Source organism: Cardiocondyla obscurior, linkage group LG02 (assembly GCF_019399895.1).
Source record: "Cardiocondyla obscurior isolate alpha-2009 linkage group LG02, Cobs3.1, whole genome shotgun sequence".
Classification (NCBI taxonomy): Eukaryota; Metazoa; Arthropoda; class Insecta; order Hymenoptera; family Formicidae; genus Cardiocondyla; species Cardiocondyla obscurior.
This window is the reverse complement of record NC_091865.1, coordinates 5,166,366-5,186,598: the sequence shown is the minus strand read 5'-3', so window position 1 is coordinate 5,186,598 and position 20,233 is coordinate 5,166,366. Positions and strand designations below refer to the sequence as shown.

At 38.7% G+C, this 20,233-nt stretch overlaps 2 pseudogenes; both read left to right on the top strand.

Annotated features, from left to right (window-relative positions):
* The first annotated feature begins 31 nt into the window (after positions 1-31).
* On the top strand, positions 32-9,340 carry LOC139109901 (uncharacterized; annotated as a pseudogene).
* Positions 9,341-11,264: 1,924 nt separating this feature from the next.
* Positions 11,265-18,667, top strand: LOC139109899 (transient receptor potential channel pyrexia-like; annotated as a pseudogene).
* Positions 18,668-20,233: the final 1,566 nt, after the last annotated feature.

Here is a 20,233-nt window from a genome sequence, read left to right as displayed (position 1 = left end):
AAGAGCCCTCGATCGGAGGACAACCTTGGGGATGGGGCGGGACCCTCGGGGGACCGTCCCAAAACCAAAAATAAGTTAAGCGGGGCTGCGAGGCGCCGCTTAAAGAAGCAGCTGCAGGGGGAGAAGGGGGGGTCAGTAAATGACTCCCCTGGATCAACCGCAGTTGCTCAGGAAGAGGGGGTGGTGGGGCCCGGCCTGGGACGTGCAAACAGACTAGGTCGGACCACACGACTCCCAGTCTCAATGACTGCCGGGGCAAGAGACCTAAGATCGCGGACCAGGGATCATATGCCCAGGCAGTCAAGGGGATTGTCAGGCTAGCCTTCGTATTAGAGGGCTACCCTGACAAGAAGTTGGGGGTTGAGGAGGTCGCCCGGATCAGAAAGTGATCCGGGAGAGCATCCTCCAGCTTTCGGAGGGCACGAGGACCCCGACCTTTTACGGGTCGTGGGAGAGAGACGGGGCCCTCGTGTTTGCCTGCACCGACGAGGAGACTGGGAACTGGCTGAAAAGCTAGGTCCCGGGCTTCAAGTTGGAGGCGGGACCTCTGCGTGTGCTGCCGGCGGGAGAGCTTCCAAAGCGACACCGCCTGGTGGTACACGTAGAGGAACCGGGGCTGTCTGCCCAGGAAGCTTTGAGGTTCCTGGACAGACAAAACAAGGATCTCGGGGCCGGGGGGTGGCTCGTCACCTGGGGGAGCGAGAGGGGAGACGAAACAGGCTCCCATTTTGCTTGCCTGGTGAGTGGGACATCTCTCGAGGCACTGAGAGCCTGCAGATTCAGGCCCTTCTGCGGGACGGGTCGGGCGGCTGTAAAGCTGCTTGATAAGGACCGTAAGGAGGGTCCTGACGAGGGGGAAAAGACGGTTGAGGAAGCTGGACCGGCTTAGAAATGGCCAGGCTCGGCTTCCCAATAACCCAAGTAAACTGGCACCATAGCAAGGGCGCCTCGGCGATCTTAGCCAGGAGCATGGCTATGGTGCAGACAGGTATAGCATTAATACAAGAGCCTTGGCTCTTAAATAATGCTGTAAAAGGCTTGGGAGGATGTGGCAAATTATATTATGCCCGCACAAGCACCAAGCCTAAAACTTGTATTTTGGTTAAAGGACTTAATGCAGTTTTAGTTCCACAGGTCAGCGACGGAGACCAGACGGTCATACGGATCGGACCTTGCAACATCGACGGGAGGACCAGGGACTTGTACATTGGGTCAGTTTACATGCCCTACAACTCTCCGGAACCACCGCCGCAGGAAAGCGTGAGTAAACTGGTCGAAATGGTCAGGACCGAAAAATGTAAAATACTCTTGAGGTGTGACGCAAACTCCCATCACTTAAGTTGGGGAAGCACGGATATCAACCCAAGGAAAAAAAATTTACATGATTTTATTGTTAGGTCAGAGATGATCATCCTCAACCGAGGCAATGACTTCACCTTCATGGACTCAAGAAGACAGGAAGTTATTGATATTATGTTTTGCACGGGTGATTTGGCGAGCTTGGTGAGAGACTGGAGGGTCTTAAATGAACCTTCGGGATCGGACCACCGAAGCATACGCTACACCCTGCAAGCGGAAACGGATATAACATGAGGAAGAAACCCAAGGCAGACTAGGTGGGAGGATTACAGGGCGGAATTAACTGCCCAAGTAACCAGGATCCCAACCAGATTTCACACTAAAAATAATTTAGACAAAGCAGCACAGAGACTTGGGAAGGTAATAACAAAGGCTTATGAGAACAACTGCCCGGAGAGACAAAGAAGTGGTAAGACCAGGGTCCCATGGTGGAACCAAGAGCTGGGAAAGCTCAGGTCGACCACAAGATGTCTCTTCAATAAGGCAAAAAGCACTGGACGAGCTGTCCACTGGGAGAGCTTTAGGCAAGCCCAAAGGGAATACAGCAAAGCGATCATCAAAGCTAAACGTAAAAGCTGGAAGGAATATTGCAAAAGTATCGAAAGAACAGCAGAGGCCTCGAGACTGAGCAAAATCCTCAGCACAAATGAAAAATCGCAGTTGGGCTGTATAAAGCTACCAAACGGCGAATTCACGGATAATGTGCAAAACACACTAACACACCTAATGGAAGTCCACTTTCCGGGCTTCCAGACGAGTCATAATAAGGCAGGCTGCACAGGAGAAAAGCTTAGGGACATTCACAAGCCTAAGGAATAAACACTGGCAGCCAAGGTCGTATACCCTAAGGGAATAGAATGGGCAGTAAACTCATTTGGCCCTTATAAAGCAGCGGGACCAGACGGCATATTCCCGGCCCTACTACAAAAGGGTCTGGGGGTGCTGATGGGACCACTAACAAAAATACTAAGAGCTAGTATTGCCCTGAGATATGTTCCAAAAGCTTGGGGAGGAACTAGAGTAGTTTTCATACCCAAGCCGGGGAGAAACGGGCATATAATAGCCAAAGATTACAGACCCATCAGCTTGACTTCCTTTGTTTTAAAGACACTGGAGAGGCTGGTTGATGGATACCTGAAAAGAGGGCCATTGATCCAACATCCGCTGGCCCCCTATCAATACGCCTACAGGGAAGGCAGGTCGACAGAAACGGCACTGCACCGACTAGTGGGGCGGATAGAGGGGCAGCTGGAGGACAAGGGCTACGCATTGGGAGTCTTCTTGGACATTGAGGGAGCTTTTGACAGCACCTCATATAAAGTGATACAAGAAGCACAGACCAAACATGGAATATTAGAGGCACTGATTGACTGGACCCAGAGTATGCTTGCGAACAGGAAACTGAACGTCGAGCATGGGGGAGTATTAGTCCAAGGAACACCCACAAAAGGATGCCCACAGGGAGGAGTGCTTTCTCCACTGCTGTGAAGCATTGTGGTAAATGAACTGCTGAGCAAACTAGAAGCAGCGGGAGTCCTCACTTATGGCTATGCAGACGACATAGCCATAATAGAAAAAGGAAAATTTCTACCGATCCTTGGGGAGCTCATAGAAAAAGCACTCAAAATCACACAAAACTGGTGTCAGGCTAAGGGACTGATGGTTAATCCCGAGAAGACCTCAGCAATAATATTCACCAGGAAATACAAACCGGAACCCATCAGGCCTTTAAAACTGTGGAAAGAGGAACTAAACTTCGTAACCTCAGTGAAATACCTAGGAGTTTTACTAAATACGAAACTGAGCTGGAAACTCCATCTGGAGACCAAAAGGAAAAAATTCTACACGGCTTTTTCGGCCTGTAGAAGAGCACTAGGAAAATCCTGGGGCCTAAAGCCGAGAGTGGCATTATGGCTGTACCAAGCCGTGCTATTATCCAGGCTTACATACGCAGCAGTGGTATGGTGGCCCAGAACGGGAAAAGTGGGAACGAAGAACCTACTGAAGAGCCTACAGGGAAGTTACCTGAGGGCTGCAGTATAGACTCAAAAAACGACACCCACGGCAGCGCTACAAATGGCGCTGAGTATATCCCCTCTGGACCAGCTAAACATTGACAACGCCAGACAAACGGCATATAGACTGCACTGTCAGGGGGAGTAGAGGGATGCTGGGATCGGCCATACGGCGCTCGGCTTCCTGAACAGCCCTCCTTTCACGTATAAACAGGACAGAATCCCCAGAAAACACCAGGAAGAAAGAACCGTAGAGGTAATCATACTGTTACGCCGGGAACGGGTCGGCGAACGTCTCCGCGTTCGCGTCTCTTTCTCACACTCACACTCACTCACACTCGCGGCGCTCGAGCTCCGCGAAAGAGAAGAAGACGGATTTAGAAAACGAACAGGAAAGAGTTTAATCGGACTTAACCAAAATACAACAAATACATCCGCACCGAATTAAGTTACGGGCAGAACTGTCATTTTAATCATAATCAATAATCTTCGTTCCCCTAGCAACGGGGAACCGAAACCTCGGAGCGAGCCGGCAGCTTCACGCTGCTCCGTATACCGGGCGTAACACTGCCCCCCCCCCTTCCTCCAGATTGTCGCCCCGACAATCAGGGGGGGCCTCCGTGGCTTTTTGTTCCACCTTGGACTCCTGTCCAAGTTCTTGAACACCACGAAACGACGCGAAGAATCTTCCTCAGCACGAAGATGCTTCCGTCCTTGGCTCTCAGCTCGATTCCGCTGCTCCTCTTAAAATCTTCAAACAAGGGGGGGGGGCATAACTTTCTGTGGACCATCCGACTCAAGGTCTCTCCAAGTTTCTGTTCCGGCATTAGCCCTTCGTCCCATGGAAAACCACAAATCAAAAACCATGGGAAGAACAGTCTTCTTAACGAAAAATCTTCTTTCATCTTGAAATGGAGCGAAACACGTTTCTCCTGAAGAAAATTCTCCTTCCTCCCCGTCTAGTTAAACTCCTCCTCAAAAGAGAAAAAGAAGAAAAGCAGTATCTAAAGAAAAAAATCAATTTTCCCCCCCCAAAAAAAAACACGGCCCCCAAAATCTATTTAATTTTCCCTTTCAAAATACGGAGCCAACCTATCCGCATGAACGACTTTTTTCCTATGTTTAGGCGACTTCTGAATACAGAACACCACCTCCTCTAACTTTTTCAAAATCAAGTAAGGTCCTTCCCAATTACTTTGTAATTTAGGAGCCTTACCTCTAACTCTACAAGGATTAAAAAACCAAACCTTCTGTCCCTCTCGGAATAAAATATCCCTAACATTCTTATCATAAAACGCCTTAACACGAGAAGACTTAACCGCCATTTTCCTCCTGACTTGAGAATGGATTTCATCAAGCCTTTGTCTTAAACCCCTAACAAACTCTCCTTGAGAAGCTGAAAACTAAGAAGATTGAGGAGGCATTCCCCGCGTCAAATCTAACGGTAACCTTAAATTCCTGCCAAAACAAAGCTCCGCCGGAGAAACCTCAGTAACCTCATGCTTCGAAGACCTATAAACTAACAAAAACATTGAAATTCAACGATCCCAATCCCTTTGATTTTCTGAAACAAATTTTGAAAGATATTCCAAAACCGTACGATGCTGTCGCTCCACCTGCCCATCCGATTGTGGATGTAAAGCAGTAGTCCTAGTTTTCCTAATCCCCAAAAGATTCAACAACTCTTTCAAAAGACCGGACTCAAAGTTTCGTCCCTGATCTGTATGTATTTCCTCAGGAACTCCAAATCTCGAAATAATTTCTCTAACAAAAACTTCAGCTACCGTTCTTGCCCTAATATTCCTCACCGGAAATGCTTCCACCCATTTAGAAAAACAATCTACAATTACCAAAAGAAACCTATTCCCAGAAGAAGATATAGGAAAAGGACCAAGAACGTCCATCTGTAATCTCTGAAACGGAGATCCGACATTGTAAATTTGCAAAGGAGATTTTCCTTTGCCGGAAGGTCTCTTCTTTGAACAACAAACCGAACACGAACGACACCAATCTTCTACATCTTGTTTGCAAGAAACCCAATAAAAACGCTTCCGAATTCTATCTAGAGTCTTATTGATTCCAAAGTGCCCAACCGAAGGAGAATCATGGGCATCAGCCAGAACCCCCTTAATCCGTTTACGAGGAACCACTAACTGAAACAGCACCTTCCTTAAATTTGGAGCTATCCATTTCTTATAAAGAACTCCGTTCTCTAAAACGAGGGAATCCCAATATGAATTAAGAACTCTTCCCGTTATATCTGAAGAAGAAAATCCCGAACGGGAAAGACGTTCCCCAGACTCTTTCGCCTGTATTAAAACATTAAGACTCGGATCCTCCCGCTGATCCCTCTTCCAAAGATCTAACTCTTCTTCTTGGAAAACTATTCGAGCCACAGTCTCATTTCCCTCGGGAAGACTTTTTTGCTCAACCCTAAAACAATACCGACAGTTTTCCGCTTCACAAAGCCGTCTCGATAAACCATCAGCATTCCCATGAGAAGTCCCCTTCCTGTAAGCAATTTCGAACTGAAATTGTTGTAATCTTTCTACCCAGCAAGCTAACTGACCCTCGAGTTCCTTAAAAGACAAGAGCCACCTTAAAGAAATATGATCCGTGCGAATTAAAAATTTCCCTCCTAAAAGAAAATGACGAAAAGATTTGACTGCATCTACAATGGCTAAAAGCTCGCGTCGAGTAACACAATATTTCCTTTCAGACTTTGATAAAACTCGACTGAAATACGCTATAACTTTCTCCTCATCCCCTTGCTTGTCTCCGATTTGTAAAAAGTGAATAATAATTCTGAGAAGACCGCGGTTCCCCGAAACATAACTCGAGCTTTGCTCTTAGCTCCGCGAAGCCCATGCCCTCGGAATCCTGAAAAGAACAGAGAACCGAACGCGCTCTGCCCCGAAGACAAGACACAAGGGCAACAGTTCTCGCCTCCTGTCCCCACTGCTTCGCCCGAGCGATCAAATCAAATTGAGAGAAAAACTTCCGCAATGGAACGGAACCGTCGTATGTATCTAATTTCAAATTCAACCCGGACACGGAACGCGCGTCACCCTCAACCAGAGGGACATCCGGAACGAAACTCGCGCCCCCCTCCGCCGGAAGAACACCGGAGACGCGCGAAAAATTATTAGAGGGACTTAGCTGCAGGATTCGGCTCTGCATCCTCGTGATCGCATCATCACGCAGACGAATCTCGGCCCGCAGACTCTCCTCCCTCTGCTCCTGCTCGACCCGCAGCTGACGCATCTCCTGACGGAGCGACTCGAACGCCGCCGCCTCAGATGAAGCAGGATCCTCCTGACGGGATCGCCTCCTCTTCGCCGTATGCGTAGCCATCCCGGACGAGCCCCCAAAATGTTACGCCGGGAACGGGTCGGCGAACGTCTCCGCGTTCGCGTCTCTTTCTCACACTCACACTCACTCACACTCGCGGCGCTCGAGCTCCGCGAAAGAGAAGAAGACGGATTTAGAAAAAGGAAAGACAAGAGTTTAATAAGACTTTACCAAATACATCCACACCGAATTAAGTCTCGTGCAGAACTGTCATTTAATTAATAATCAATAATCTTCGTCCCCTAGCAACGGGGAACCGAAACCTCGGAGCGAGCCGGCAGCTTCACGCTGCTCCGTATACCGGGCGTAACAATATTATATAACAAACTAAAAATAATTAATCAAATAAATATTATATACAATAACATTATTAATAAGATATTTTATCATATATAATTATATTATTATAAACATTTATATTGATGTACACGATCTAATATTATACATTTATATTGCGAAATTAAAATATATAGCACCTTATATTATATTGTTAAAATTTTTATTCAAAAACAATTAACAAAAATAATATATTAAAATAATTAGAAACATGAAAAATAATTTCAAATAAGATTCATATCTAAAAAAAATGATATGTTAATGTTAATATCGTGCTTTCGGAAGCGCGGAAACATTTAATTGTTTGTCGGCACGATATCATATGATCGCGAGCGCTTTCGTTTCATCTTTGCCGCAAAGACTTCAATACGTAATTGTTTCTTTCTGAGTTGACTCAGATTATATCTTTAAAAACACCGTCGCCGCCGCGGCCGCGGCCGGCCCCTAAGTTGCTTAGAGCTCATTCGCCGAACCCGCTCGCCAATCAGTATTATTCGACTCGGCTACTTTCTGCAGAAAACGAAACAATGCCATCGCCGCGCCCAGCCCATAGATTTCTTAGCGTTCATTCGCCGAGACATAATAATTTTTATAAAATCAACGGTTACGAATTTTGCATAATTGTATAGGACTTTTCGTCTTAAAATATTCTTGTCTACCCCAAAATTTTGGGAGTGACAAAACGAACTGGATACCCTGTATAATACAAAATTATCAAGTCTACATGTAAAGTAGAAATTTTAATAAAGCCCATAAAGATAAAGTTCAATTGCGTGGTACTGATATTTATCACAATATATCATACATCAGTTTTTGTATGTAACGTTACATCGTTCATAAAGGTTAAATATATTGTGTCATAACGTCATGTACGAAGCCTGATTTCTGTGACGAATCGATGCAAATAAAGATTGGTTATCAATTCTACTAACTATTCGTTACTTGTAAATAAAATCTTGCTACTATATGACATGTAGTTCTAATTGTATTAATTAATGTGTTCGCTAGGTTCTATTTGTCATTAAAAAGTAATGTGCCAAAATCTTTGAGATATCAATTTAATTTAAAATTTTATAGCATGTGTATGAAAAATTGAAATTATTTTTAAGCTTACATATTTGTTTAAAAAATCATACATGATAAGAATAATTCCCACGTCGCAAAATTGAAATTATTATGAGCTTTTTAGCATATATCGTACATATTTTTAAGAAACACTACATCTTGAACGTAAGTAGGCAAACTATATCTCAAAAATTTTTGAATCTTCCTTATCTGTTTCAATATCTTTCAAAATATCTGAATTAGGTACGTAAGAAGAATCATTCGTACAGCTGATCAAATTGTTACGACTATTATTATCATATTCTAGAAAACATTTAATGTTATTTTTTGATAGACCAAAATATTGTAACGGATATAACGGACAATAATATAATTATTAAATTGTACTATAATCATATATGCAAGATATCTATATATTTTACATAAAAATATTCAAAATAAGTAAAAGAAATATTTTAACAAAACTTTTAAAAATTATTTAAATTTCACGCGTTAAATTTCACATCTTTTCTTCTTCATTTGATTATTAATCCATGATTTAATTGTTGCACATTTTCTATCTTTAAATACAATAAGGTTTTCTTCTTTTAATTGTTGAATTTCTTTAAATGAAGGTTGAGCTTTAGAATTAATATGCTGATTGAATGCGGCATATGCAATGGTTTTAATAATATAAATTAAATTGTTTCATTATTTGTTTAAATCGTTAAACAAATAATTAAACAATTTAATTTATATTATAACACGAGTAAGATAGGTAGAGATAATTAAGAAAAAATAATTACCTTTTTGTTATCTGCGTATTATTCTTATAGATTCGATAATGAATATACTAACACAAGCAAAAATGAAGAAAATATAAGTACATCGTCAAATGTGACTTGTAAAAGAAAACGATCAAGTAAATTTGTAATTTGAAATCATTTATAATGGATCTTATATGTATACATATAGCATATATAAAATATTATTTATATTTTTTGCACGTTTTAGCCTCTCCATTTGGAAAATGTATACGCCGTCGTTGGACAGAAGAGGAAAAAACCATTGCATATGCCGCATTCAACCAGCATATTAATTCTAAAGTTCAACCTTCATTTAAAGAAATTCAACAATTAAAAGAAGAAAACCCTACTGTATTTAAAGATAGAAATTGTGCAACAATTAAATCATGGATTAATAATCAAATGAAGAAGAAAAGATGTAAAATTTAACGCGTGAAATTTAAACGATTTTTAAGAGCTTTATTAAAATATTTCTTTTACTTATTTTTAATATTTTTATGTTAAGTATATAGATATCTTGCATGTATGCATAAAGTACAGTCCAATAATTATATTATTATCCGTTATATTCCTTACATTATTTTGATGTATCAAAAAATAACATTAAATGTGTTATATCTTTTTCTAGAATATGATAATAAAGTATTAACAATTTGATCAGCTGTACGAGTGATTCTTCTTACGTACCTAATTCAGATATTTTAAAAAATATTAAAACAGATAAGAAAGATTCGAAAATTTTTGAGATATAGTTTGCCTACTTATGTTCAAGATATAGTGTTTCTTAGAAATATGTATTGGGACTCGTTATTTAGATATAACGATAAATATCGGTACCGGTTACATATGACTTAAATATTTTTCAATTTTTTAAAAGTATACGACTTTCATGACTATATCAATCTCATTATATAAAATTCTCTTCGCCACGAGCTTTTTAGTATATATAAAATTTTATATAGAAACATTTTGTTGTTAACAATACATACTTATACGTACGGTTGCACTGCGTTTTCAACCAATACGTCTCGGTAGCTTCAAACGGCGCGTTTTTGTTTGTACGAGGGGCGTCAAATCTTTAAATGTTATTTTCTCGGTTATTTACGCCTAACTCACAAAACCGTATAGGACTTTTCTACTTATTTTCGGAAGTCCAACCTACAACTAAAAACTTTTTTACATCAACTAGGACACCCTGTATAATGTAACCCTAGGAGGATGTAATGTTGACGCTTAGATGTTTTTTTTGATAGTCATATATGCTAAGAATGTCGTCATTATTAAATTTTTGCATAAAAAGAACGATGTGGTTATAATATTTTATCTGACCGAACCGGTCAAAATTTTTATTTATAATAAAACATGCACATTAACTAACTAAATTTAAGGAAATTTATAGTCGGTCCTGAATTTATACGTTGCATATATTGTTATTATTGGTACCGGTCCTTTTAATATACAAAATATACAATAAATTTTGGTCCTGATTTTTTACATTGCATATTTTTGTGCATATGGGGACCGGACTTAACATGTTACGTTATATATATGAAAATTAACGGGTCGGACCTGGTAAATGCCAAATGTCCTGGTATGTATCGTTAGGTCTTCGAAAAGGTACTAGTATGTACCAAACGACAAAGATATATATATACATATCAAAAATGATATAGCATAGAAAAATTTTATGCAAAAGTTGTCAAATTTTGACTGACGGTAACTCCGCGAAACATTATCGTTAAATTATAATTTTTTTTAAATGAAAGCTTGAAATCTCTACTTTAAGATGCTGTAGTTGGATTTTAAATTTGATTTATTTTCACTACTGTAACGTCTCAAAATGTGAGAACATGTTTAATGTATTAAAAATTACAAAGTTTGACGGATCGTACGGACTTGCTACATTTTTTGGGATGAATTCTGTTTGCAGAAACATAAAGTTTGAACCTTTCTTTTCAATTTAAAAAAAAGAAAAGTTGCTACGATTTTTTTTCGCAAAGATACAGCATTTTAAAGTAACCCATGCATTTTAGCATATACCGCCGACATTAACAATATCCAATGGGCACCACGGGGAGGTTGCCGGTCGGATTTTGCACATCATATGGCTCCGAAAAGTGTGTGTGTGTGTGTGTGTGCGTGTGCGTGTGCGCGCGCGTATAGGTATGTGTGTAAATTTTAATAACTTGTGCTTCTTCCGCGTTGTTGTATTACTGCTTGTAATCGGTTACTCATATTAATACAAGCTCTAATTTCTTCTTGTGGAATGTTATTCCAGATTTGAATTAAAGTTTGTGTTAAATCGTCAAGATTGACAAGTTGTCTTGCTAAATTTCGCAACCTACGAGCCATTATGTCCCATACGTTTTCTATGGGGTTTAAATCTGGACTTACTGCAAGATGTGGAAGCAGTCTAATCGAGTTTTCTGCCATAAATATGCGGGTAATGCGTGCAATATACGGTCGTACGTTATCTTGCATAAGAATAAAATTTCTTCTTATGCGACGACTCATTGGTAACACATGAAGTCGCAAAATTTCTTCCACATATCGTACCTCTGTGATTCCTGGTGCTGGTAGGACAACAAGATTAGTCAACACACTGATCTGACTTTTAATAATTTTTATAGTTATAAAAGGTATTTATCATTACACCATTGTGTGTTTTCAAAGAAAACAGAAATTTTACATGTTAATTGCGACAGAGATCATTTTTCTCTGAATAACAATAATAACTTAGAAAGTTTAAGTGGTCCTGCTTCTACTAACTCAATTATAGAATCTCAAGTAACAATTTCTTGTAACCGCCGAATAACAAAGAATTGAATTCGTTTGGATCAGGATGGATATGCAGCTATTCATCATGCAACTGACGGTAGAAATAAAATTTGTTTAGAAATACTTTTGAAAGCTGGTTGTCAAGTAGATTTACTTACTAAAAAGAAAGATACTGCTCTGCATTTGGCTGCAGAGGCAGGTTGTGCAGATAATTTGGCCCTTCTGGTTGAAGCAAATGCTAATCTTCAATTAAAAAACCATCGAGGATACAGCTCTACATTTAGCCGCTCGTTCGCATTCGCTAAAATGCATGGAAATTTTATTAAAAGGTCGCGCGGATCCTAACGTAGAGAACTACGAGGCTCGGACACCTCTGCATCTGGCTTTAGGCAAATCTTTAGTAACCGATAAAATTACCAAACTTTTGCTGAAGTGGCGGGCGAACGTAAATAAGGCTGACAAGTACGGATATACGCCATTACATATTGCTGCCTCAAATGAGTTGTCACAATGTGTCAATTTGCTGATAAAACATGAAGCGGATCTTACTGCAAGGACTATCGGTGGGAATAGTGCCCTATCTATCGTTCTACGTAAAACTCCTACATCACTAGACGTATTTGAGCGTAAACTGGACAAAGCCTTTGAATTAATGTCGACAGGGATTCATTGCAGGCAAGCTCGAATTACAATTAGATTTCCGTCCGTTGCTGCAACATTGGCGGAATTGACAAAATCGATCGCCTGAAATTAGTTATCTCAACACCTTCGTAAAGGAGGGCTACAAGGAGATTTTAGAGCACCCTTTATGCCAGTCTTTTCTCTATCTCAAGTGGCACAATATTCAAAAATATTATGCCGTCAGATTATTATTCTACTTGATATACGTGCTGATTCTTACGAGTTGGGTGATAATTGCTCTTGCTCATAATTGTTACAACAAATCGAAGGGCTACATACATAATTTATCGTTATGCGCGAACGCAACTGGAATTTATGGTTTTCTTTACAAACATCCTACGGTGCTCGAGATTCAGTGGTATACGTTGATGGTGCTTACTATACTCGAGGCTTGTCGCAAATTTACCGTCATTCCCAGTTACCGATCAGTTAAACAATTCTTTACGCAAGTGGAAAATCTGGTTGAGTTATGCGTGATACTAAACGTTTTTGCTACTTCTTTTATCTACACGAGAAAAACATATACCTGGCAAAGTTACTTAGGCGCTTTCGGTGTGCTTTGTGCTTGGAGCAATCTGATGTTAATGGTCGGACAGCTACCAGTGTTTGGTGCTTATGTAGCTGTGTTTACTAGTGTGCAAGCACAAGTATTTAAGCTACTTTTAGTCTACGCTTGCCTATTAATAGGTTTTACAGTTAGCTTTTGCGTGATATTTCCACGTTCCAAATGGTTCAGCAGTCCGCATACAGGTCTCATTAAAGTTTTGGCGATGATGACTGGCGAGTTAGACTTCGACGACTTTTTCTTTTCATTCGAGAAAAAAAGGGCCTTCCTTTTCACGACAGTATTGAAGGAACTTCCTGGATTTTGCTATAAATTTCAGCCCAGCTCTGCTTTGTGTTATTTCTTTTGTTCGTCACGATTGTGCTGATGAATCTGCTGATCGGTATAGCTGTGCATGATATCAAGGACCTACAAAAGACGGCAGGCCTCGCAAAACTCGTACGTCAAACGAAATTGATCTACGATATGAAAATTGCAATTTTTCATGGATTTACGCCGTCGAAACGATTCTTCGCATACATGCGATGGGCCGCGCTTCTGTTACCGTCACCTTTACAAACCGTTCTGATAGTTCGCCCTCTCAATCCCAGAGAAAAGACATTACCGCGTGAAGTTCTCTTTGCCGCCTACAAAGTAGCTAAGGAAAGAGAGGGACAAAATAATTTTCCCTTTTCGCACAGAAAAACTTATGCCGCTACAAAAACTGTTCTCAAAGCTGATGTAGCCGCGCATCGCTGTCGTGGCTTTGACGGAGATACATTGCAGCACGATTGCAACAAATTAAAAAAAAACATCGCAGAACTTAGAGATTTGTGAGAAAAATCATATTCTTCTTCAAGAACTTATAAAAATGCACAATGGTAAAATAAATAAATAATATTGTAACTTGGCAATGTGACAAATTGTAAAGAGATCCACGCAGTCGATTAAAATTTTAAATTAGATTAATAAATGCTAAAAGACTTTAAAATTGGAATTCGTGAAACGCAACATCGATACATCATAAATAATTATATGTATTATAAAGAATTAATTCTTATTCTCTGCTTAAATCTTACTCATGAGATATCGTTTCATTACTGTGATATAAATGTAGGTGCGTTCAATATTAGCCGTACGTAATTTAATTTATGTTCATACGAATTTTATATAAAAAGCTCTACAGATACAGGTCTCATTAAAGTTTTGGCAATGATGACTGGCGAGTTAGGCTTCGACGACTTCTTCTTTTCATTCGAGAAAAAGGGGCCTTCCTTTTCACGACAGTATTGGAGAAACTTCCTGGATCTTGCTACAAATTTCAGCCCAGCTCTGCTTTGTGTTATTTCTTTTGTTCGTCACGATTGTGCTGATGAATTTGCTGATCGGTATAGCTGTGCATGATATCAAGGGCCTACAAAAGACGGCAGGCCTCGCAAAACTCGTACGTCAAACAAAACTGATCTACGGTGTAGAAATTGCAATTTTTTATGGATTTACGCCGTCGAAACAATTTTTCGCATACATGCGATGGGCCGCGCTTCTGTTACCGTCACCGACTGTGACAATTAATGTTTTAATCGAGTAGTCGTTTTTATAATGCTATATACAGCGCTCGAAACTATTCTCAGCTCAATAACTCCGTGAACTGTGACGTCTATTGTCTCTTCGCTTTCTTACAGACAGCACCGGTCGAAGCTCGATTACCGAGTTTACGATCGCGTCGCATTAGCTTGTCTCTAAGAAATGGTGGGGATCGGTAGTCCAGCGGAGACGCCCGATTTTGGGCGCCTACACTCTGAGCTTGCAATCGGGCGCCCCCGCTGGCTACCGATCTCCACCATTTTGTAAACTCAGTAATTGAGCTTCGATCGGTGCTGTCTGTAAAAAAGCGAAGAGGCAATAGAACCCCGTTTACCGTTTCGTGATATCTCAAAAAATAGCGAAATTCTTAAATTACCGTTAATTAAAAAATTAAAAATTTGATACAATCGAACCGGTTGAGGTACAAACGAAAATCAGGGTGGTACAAACGGGTTTAAACGATTCTCTAACGAGTGATAATAAGAAAATAAAAATATCTTGAATATGAAGTTTTGATATTTTTTAATTAATTTTTATTTTTTTAATTATTAAGGTACAAACAAGATAAAAAGTGGTACAAACGAGTACAAACCGAGTACAATCGAACCACGTTATCAATTTTTAATTTTTTAAAAGTCGAGTTTCAGGTTCACACAGGTTTGTTCGCTCTTGTTTTTCTTCAATAACTTCTCTGCAAAAAAATGCAAACTGAATCTGTTCAGGAATTAAAACATTTATATCACGTTATGCTGCAGACTGCTGAGACAATGGAAGGGATCGCTCGCCCAATTAATAATAACGATTTATTCGTTTTTCTGATTGTGGAAATGTTAAATGCCATAAAATGGATTATATGATTTCATACTTGACCTGCCGCCAGAGGCTGCTACTTTCACTCTTGTTCAACCTTAATTCTCATCACTGCCATCTATAACGGAGGTCTCTCAAATATATTTTTTAAAATCAATTTGTTAATAATCAGATGAAGAATTGAAATCCAACTATTACGAGTATCATATACCAGTCGAAAACTCGACGATTGGGCGTCTTACCAAGCCTGTTTATATTCTGGCTGAAATGCATTTTAAATGCGAGAAAGCAACGCCGCTTAGTGGCGACGCTTTGTACTTCTCAACGACTGTCCCAAAATGCTGATTTCATGATTTGAAGTTTACATCGTGATATTTCCGTTTGTACAATACTGTCACATGTTGACAAATTTTAATCTTTTTAAATTATGCATAAATAATTTACAAATAATTTAAGCATTATGCAATACGATGTAACTAAATACCGAATCTATTTTTAAACTGTTATATTTAAAACAATAGCACGCAATTACCAGCAAGGTCCGACCCAAGTTGGCTATATGAAATTATCGATTTTTACGTTACTAGTTAGAACTGTACCAAGTTAACTATATAAAATTATTGATTTTAATGCCCTTCCTTCTTTATTAGCAAAATGCCGTAAACTAAGTCTTTAACGAAAAACTTAATAGTACCTGCTTATAAAAAGAGCAAATAAATTGTCGCGAGCGGTTTATTGTTTAATTGTATTAATATTATTCTACACAGAAAAAAAGTAGTCTCAAATGGATCCTTAGATACTCCAATCAACGCCATCAATGTTTCATATATAAGCAGAAATATTTAATCTTCCATGAAAAATTTGGTATTTTCAAATATCAACAATACGATAAATTTACTTCAATATTATAATAGTTATGTCAAGAATACGGTATAATTATTTTGATCATAACATCATCTTCTTCCAACTGTTAAATATTTTACTGTTAAACATATATTACAGTTATTTCAATGTTATTATCTTATTCACCTGACAAGAAAATTAGATTATTTAGAATATTTTAGCGTTAAACCAAAAATTAATATTATATGTTTGAATCTACCTTTTTATGAAACAAAAAATTTTTTTTTTTTTTTAATATATTTATTTTCGGTAGAGTATTTAATACTCTTCTTTTTATAATTTAATATTCTATTGAATACTATTAAATCTTATTACAATTTATATTATTAGCTGTATAAAAGGTTGCTATTGTTCAACAAAGACATTTATCTTCTTGTTGTATAATATAATTATATTTATTGTACAAAAATACATTAGGTATCTTATTTGATAAATACCTAACACTTCATAATACAAGTGTCTTATTTTACTATAGTATTAACGTACATTACATTTTCTATAATATTTATATTTAATGGAAGAGAACATTCTATCTGAGGTAAAAAAAAATAATTATAATTATTTGAAGGTTCGACAACGTAAGCTTTAGTGCAAACCAAACTGAATAACTCTCATTTCTTCACAAATAAAAATACAATCTAAATTATTTTCAGAATGATTAAAAATTTCAGTAATTTTAAATAACATTGAAACATTATCTACGATATCAACAAAAATTATGTTATATTTATTAAACTCTACTCCGTTTTTTTCAAACCAAAAAATTTCATAATATTTATTTAAATTTTTTGACAAATAAAGTACAAAACACTTAGCGTCAATTTTGAAAATTTGTCCAATCTTTATACTGTCCGAAAAACCTACTTTTGACATACATCTATACATAAATTGTAATTGATTTTTTTTTGGCCAATGTTAACAGTAAATTTTTTCTGCTACTAATATTACTAGCATTCCTCTTAAAATCTTTAAGTTGCGTTTTAAAACGCATACATGATAAATGTGTAAGCGGTCCAATCTTTGATATAATATTAGGATAATGTAACAAAAAGTGATGCTTGGGTTTTAGACGTGAGTTGAATAAAACAAGATATGCATCATGATGTTCAGCTATTAAATATTTTAGGTAAAGTAACGTTTTATGTGATATCTGCGTAGAAGTAACTATGTTATTTACTTCTTTAAGAATTAAATAAAATTGCCAAACTTTATTTTTTTTTTGGGAATGAGATCACCAATAATTAAATGAAAGTTTCTAACCAAGCATAGCATTTCTGATGCTGAAACGATAATGCAGCCATTTACCAAATGTTTTTTACTTATTGGAAGCGGTTTATTTTTTTCAAAATTGGGGTACAAATAAAATTTAATTCGTGAATTTAAAGTTGTTAATAAAAAATATTTATTTTGTAAAAACTTTTGTATAATTGAAGCCATATCATAACGATAAATGCTTTCCAATAAGTCATGCATAATATCGCAGCTTAAATTTTCATAAACATGAAAATTATTAAGGTTATTCCACACACATTCGTGTTTTATTTGTAATAAATACGCTATCTGAAATAAACTATTGGGAAGCCGTGACCGATGAAGCGATAACAAACTCGGTGTTGGTCGCCGCCGACGATAAGCGACTTTTACGAAACGGCCCGCGCGATTTTTGTTTTCTCCCCACCAATCGAGCTTGATGCGAGCTTCTTCTGCGACAGTCAGTCTCTCGAAAGCTTTTGTACGAGTCAGATGAAATAAAGTTCTTTTCTTAAATTATCGTGCCCTTACAGTTTCAGAAGTGAGATAGATCCCGTTGAGTCTCGTTAGTTTATGTTAATTACGTTAAGATTCGGGCGCGAGAAATCTTTAAGTCCGAGATCGTACGAAGGATCTTTTTATGTGAATTCCGTGTACGTTAGCGATCGTTTACGGAAGAAGTTTAAGCATTTTGTACGAGAATAAGCACGCTCACGGTAGCCGAGCTGAAGGAGAAACTCAAAGGGTTAAACCTGCCCTCGTCTGGGGCGAAACTCGAGCTGGTGAAACGTCTGCTGAATGCGGGAGTCCCGTCGGAAGAATTGCAGGCGCAAAACCCACCGACTGAAACGGCCGATGAACACGGAGACGAGGCTTGGCACAACGCTGGAGAAGCGTCCCCAGCCCCGCCGTCCATTCTCCTGAAGTACAAATTTTTAAGACAAAAGAGAGATTTGGCAGTTCGCGAGGCCGAGCTATTAAGACGCGAGTGCGAGTTATTACGGATGTCGCCACGGTGCGAAGAAAGCGCGCGTACCGGTGCAAACGGACGAAAGTGGAAAGACTTAAAAGACTTAATTAGTGAGTTTGACGGTAATTGTTCAGATTCTGAACGCTGGGAGAAGCAAGTGAGAAAGTTGCTCGCTTCTTACGCTCTGGACGATTATGAGGCAAAGGCGATATTATGCAACCACCTGGCAGGATGAGCGTTAAAATGGTACCACTCCCGGAGTGATTGCGTCGATCTAAGTTGTGAAGATCTGTTGAAAGAGCTCAAGAAAATGTACGGACAACGATCAGACCTGCTAGTCTTGCGACGGGAACTTGAGACCCGGACGTGGCAGAGCGGCGAGATATTTGCTGACTATTTGCACGATAAAGTAACCCTTGCAAATCGAGTGCCGGTGCCTGAAGCGGAAATTATAAGTTATGTAATCGAAGGTATTCCGAATCTCGAATTACGCACGCAGGCACGAGTGCAGCATTACTAGACGATTGACGCGATGCTGTTAGCGTTCGCGGACGTATCTCTACCGAAGGCAGTTCAACGCTTTGACTATGTATATATAGACTGCTAGTCCTACTATATTTCCCATTGAAGTAAGCGAGAGAGTCTTGTATCCAACATCTATACGAGTTGCAGCGCCACCAAATACCAAAAGGCCAGGAAATTCCACAGTCGTAATGTTATATTAATGGGGAAAAATGTAAAGGGTTCAAAATTTTAATTTTCTGAAAAGTGTACAAAAGATAGAAAAAATCTAAAAAACAATTAAAATTACTCTTGGCTTATATAAATACTAAAAAAATCTAATAAACCAATTAAAATTATTCTTGGATTATATAAAAGTTAATCAGATTTTTTTTAGGTAAACTAGAAACATTTTTTAAATATTATTTTTACATTATTGTTTACAACAGTTTTACAACAGTTTTTTTAAATAAAATATATAGCAATTGTACATATATAAGGTGTTTATTTTCTCCTCGGAGGTACACCGGGACTTTCGCTTCCCCAATTTTCTGCTTACAATTTCATAAAATATATCTTAAAACTTCATTCTTATCTCTAAACTATTTCTACTTTTATAGTCTTCTTTCTTCTTACAGCCGTTTCCTGAAAGTAAAACTTATATCCTACGCTTTTTTCCTATTCTATTACCTACGCATCGAGAGAGAGAGAGAGATCACACATCCATTCATTCTTTATATTATTTTGCCTTAATTCTACCTTAAATTCTATCTTTGGACCCCCGCTTCCGACGCTTTTTTCTTTCATACTTTCATTCACTCCTATTTTTGTCCCTTGTTCTTTCCAAATTTTCCAACCAATCAATCCCCCTTCCTTCCCCTCCCAGAATTTCCTCCACCATTTCCTCCCAACTATTCTCGTTTTTCCAATCTATACAGGGTGTCCGAAATATTATTAGCAATATTAAAACTGTGGGTAAAGAATCAGATTTGGAGACGAAAAGTCCTTTACGAATTTGTAAAATTCGTAACCATTATTGAAAAAAAAATTAATTTGTCTAGCGCAAGAGCGACAAGGAAGCCACGTGTGAGTGAGCGCGACAGGCGACGGCGCCATTCCTAACCATTCGCCTGTCGCGCTCACTCACGCGCAGCTTCCTTGTCGCTCTTGCGCTAGACAAATTAATTTTTTTTTCAATAATGGTTACGAATTTTACAAATTCGTAAAGGACTTTTCGTTTCCAAATTTAACTTTCTACCCACAGTTTTAATATTGCTAATAATATTTCGGACACCCTGTA